Raw genomic sequence first — 4,412 nt, forward strand, 5'->3', positions numbered from 1 at the left:
TGAGCGCCTAGCGGCAGCCGACGTGTGTCCGACGACAGTCGGACGCACGTCCGGTAGCGCAGGGCGTGCGCTCGGCGTCCGCGGGACGCCCGACGGCCGTCGGGCACGCACCCCCGACAGCCATTGGGCGAGCGCCCGACGGCCGCTGGGCAGTCCCCCAACGACGTTGGGCGGACGCCCAACGATGGTTGGGCGAACGCCCAACGATTGTTGGGCGTTCGCCCAACATAGGTTGGGCGTTCGCCCAACCAGGGTGGGCGATCGCCCAACCCCCTTTGGGCGACGCCCAATTTTACTCGGGCGTTGCCCAAAGTTCCGGGGATCCGTTTGCCTATATAAGGCACGGATCCCCATGCATTTAAGGGGGAGGACTTTTGGGAGGAGCTTCTCACTCTAAACATTTTTAGAGAGAGAAAATCTTTTTTTGGGAAAAAACATTTTTTTTCCTAAAAATTCCAAATTTCCTAAAAGTTAAAATTTTACCAAAAACACAAAAACACCGGAAAAGCACGATTCGTGGAATCAACCGACTTCAACCGTCAATACCGAACTTGAGGTATTATCCGAGGACTAGACTCGTTTTATTTATTTCATTTATTTTATTTTCTTTCTTTATTTTTATGTTATAATTTTATTTAACTCCGCCTGTGTGGGTCACTATGTGGCCTTTACAACCGGTCCCAAGCCCGGACAAAGGAGGAGGGTTGCAGTAGGTTTGTGGCGGCCATCGTAAAACTTAGCCACATCTTATGACATGAACCATAATATAAATACCGTTGGGGCGTTCCCTACTCAGCGACGCGCTGCACTTCCTAGACCCGGGTGTAGTGATAAATGTGCAAGGGTTGCTAGGTCGTCGCCCCGAAGCGGCGCGCCACCCCAGGACCCGGGGGTGGTGTCAAATATGCAAGGGTTGCGGGTAAATAAGCTAGTCCACGGTAATGGTAGGGGTAGGGGTAAGGGTAGTAGGTTACGCTTTGGGACATGGAACATAGGTTCTTTGACAGGAAGATTAGCTGAAATTGTAGATGTTATGAAGAGGAGGAGAATAAATATATTATGCCTACAAGAAACCAAGTGGGTTGGAGCCAAGGCTAGAGAGATAGCTCCTTGGGGTTATAAGCTTTGGTACTCAGGAAAGGATAAGGGTAGAAATGGAGTAGGTATTCTTATTGATAGGGAGTATATTGATGAGGTAGTAGCGGTGTCTAGGAAGAGCGATAGAATTATGAGTGTTAAGCTAGTGATAGGGGATGAGGTTGTGAATGTCATTAGTGCGTATGCGCCACAAATAGGATTAGATGTGTCTATAAGACAAGCTTTTTGGGATGACTTAGAGGAAGTGGTGCAACAGGTTCCTAGGGATGAAAAAATGGTACTAGGGGGTGATCTCAATGGACACGTGGGTTCTAGGCGAGATGGGTTTGAGAGTGTTCATGGAGGGTATGGTTTTGGAGATAAGAATGAAGCAGGAAATGATATTTTGGAATTCGCATCAGCCTATGACTTGAGTATCATGAACACATGGTTTATGAAGAGAACATCCCACTTAGTGACTTATCGGAGTGGCGGTAATGTGAGCCAAATTGACTTCTTCTTAGTAAGGAGTGCTTGGAGAAAGAGTTATATTGATTGTAAGGTGATCCCTGATGAGAGTACGACAACCCAACATAGAGTAGTGGTGCTAGATTTTCGAAGTAGGAAATGTATAAGAAAACAAACACCTCAAGTAGAGACTAAGATTAAGTGGTGGAAATTGCAAGGGGAGAATCAACAAAAATTTGTGGATGAGATGACCAAAAAAGATATTTGGACTTGCAATATGGATTCAGATATAGATTCGATATGGAATAAGATGGAGCATAGTATAAGGGAAGTAGCGAAGGAAGTTCTAGGGGAATCTAAAGGTAGCATGCCACCGGGTAAGGACACATCTTGGTGGACAGAAGAAGTACGACAAGCAGTAAAGAGTAAGAGAGAATCCTATAAACTATTGGGGAAATGTAGGAGTGACGAGAACTACGAAAAATACAAAGAGGCTAAAAGGGAAGTAAAGAAGGTCATACGAGATGCTAGAGCAAAGGTGAATCGGGATCTGTATACAAGATTGGATACGAAAGAAGGGGAAAGAGACATATATAAAATTGCTCGGATGAGAGATAGGAAGACGCGAGATCTCGGAAAAGTTAAATGTGTGAAGGATGTGGACCAGAAAGTCCTAGTTGGAGATAAGGATATCAAGGAACGATGGAGGTCCTATTTTGATGACTTATTTAAAGGAGATCGCCAACAAGATGTTGGAGATATAAGTATCCATCACGATATGATAAATCACGAATGCCTGCGGAGAATTCAAAAGGGTGAAGTCAAAATGGCATTAAGTAAGATGAAGTTGAAGAAAGCAGTAGGACCTGATGGCATCCCTATTGAGATTTGGAGATGTTTGGGAGAAAGAGGAATCGAATGGTTGACGACGTTCTTCAACAAAATTTGGAGAAACAATAAGATGCCATCAGAATGGAGGAAAAGTACCTTAATCCCTTTGTATAAGAACAAAGGCGATGTCCAAGATTGTGCCAACTATCGGGGAATCAAATTAATGAGTCACATTATGAAACTTTGGGAGCGAGTGATTGAACAAAGGCTAAGGAGGACGGTGAAGATCTCGGAAAACCAGTTTGGCTTTATGCCGGGAAGATCAACTATGGAAGCCATCCATCTAATGAGACAATTAATGGAGCACTATCGAAATAAGAAGAAAGACTTGCATATGGTTTTCATTGACTTGGAGAAAGCATATGATAAGGTACCAAGGGAAGTACTTTGGTGGGCCTTGATAAGGAAAGGCATTTCGCGGAAATATATTGACATCATAAAGGACATGTATGAGGGAGTATGCACGAGTGTACGTACTAGTGTTGGGAAGACTGAAGAGTTTCCTATTACGATTGGAGTGCATCAAGGTTCCGCACTAAGCCCATTTCTTTTTGCCATCGTTATGGATGAACTAACAAGTTCACTTCAAGATGGTATACCATGGTGCATGCTGTTTGCAGATGATATTGTGTTGGTTGATGAGACGAAAGAAGGAGTGGAGATGAAGTTGGAACTATGGAGGCAAACTCTAGAATCTAGAGGCTTTAAGTTGAGTCGAAGTAAGACAGAATATTTGGAGTGTAAGTTTAGCGGCCGTAGGAGTAGGGAGGCAGGGACAATCACCCTAGATGGGAGAGTTGTTCAGGCCTCGGATTGCTTCCGGTATTTAGGATCTATTATCCAAACGGATGGAGAAGTAGATGGAGATGTTGCCCATAAGATTAAAGCTGGTTGGTCGAAGTGGAAGAGTGCTACGGGTTTCCTTTGTGATCCCGGCATGCCTAATAGATTGAAGGGAAAATTCTACCGGACGGCAATTAGACCAGCATTGTTATATGGTACGGAGTTTTGGGCAGTAAAACACTGCCACATCCATAAGATGTCGGTGGCGGAGATGCGTATGTTGAGATGGATATATGGTCACACGAGAAAGGACCGGGTGCGTAATGAAATAATTAGGACAAAAGTAGGGGTCACATCTATTGAGAATAAAATGAGAGAAAACCGACTAAGGTGGTTTGGCCATGTGAGCCGTAGAGCGCTTGATGCGCCGGTTAGGAGAACCGAAGAGTGGCAAAGGGATGTAGTGGTGAGGGGTAGGGGAAGACCTAAGCAAACTTGGAGGAGGGTGATCGAGAGTGATATGAGTTTATTGGGAATTGAGGAAAATATGGTAGTGGATAGGACGGAGTGGAGGGAGCGAATCTGTGTCGCTGACACGACTTGATTTTCACGGTTTTATATGATGGTTCATGTTAGCCGACCCCGAATCATTTCGGGACTAAGGCTTTGTTGTTGTTGTTATAATTTTATTTATTTAGTTATTCATTTATTTATCACGTTTTATTTAATTCTTCGTATTTATTTATTTTTATCCCGTGTTAAATAAAAATTCGGTTTTGTTTTAAAATAAAAACCTCGTTTTAATATCCCAATACGAACCGTGATCCGATTAAAAGGTAGTTTGGGTATTAAAAACGTTGTAATTATAAATTTGGAAAAGATATTTCCGAATAACGTTTTAAAATAAAAAAGTTGTTTTAGGAAACTCCGTTATAGACTATGATCCATTTTTGGTAGTTCGGAGATCCCAAACGATCGAATTAGATTTAATTTAAAGCTTTTGAACGAATCTGGAAAGTTTTGGAGTGCTGCTGTAATTCTACCTTTTCTGTCACTAACAGCAGATTGGCGATGGATTTTCCGTCGGTAATCCGCTGGAAACCGAAAATCACAATTTTTACCCTCCTTTCCCCACTTTTTGACATTTCTACTTGTATATATATATAGTATTGTGTAATATGTTTATAAAAATT

Source organism: Euphorbia lathyris, chromosome 1 (genome assembly GCF_963576675.1).
Source record: "Euphorbia lathyris chromosome 1, ddEupLath1.1, whole genome shotgun sequence".
NCBI lineage: Eukaryota > Viridiplantae > Streptophyta > Magnoliopsida > Malpighiales > Euphorbiaceae > Euphorbia > Euphorbia lathyris.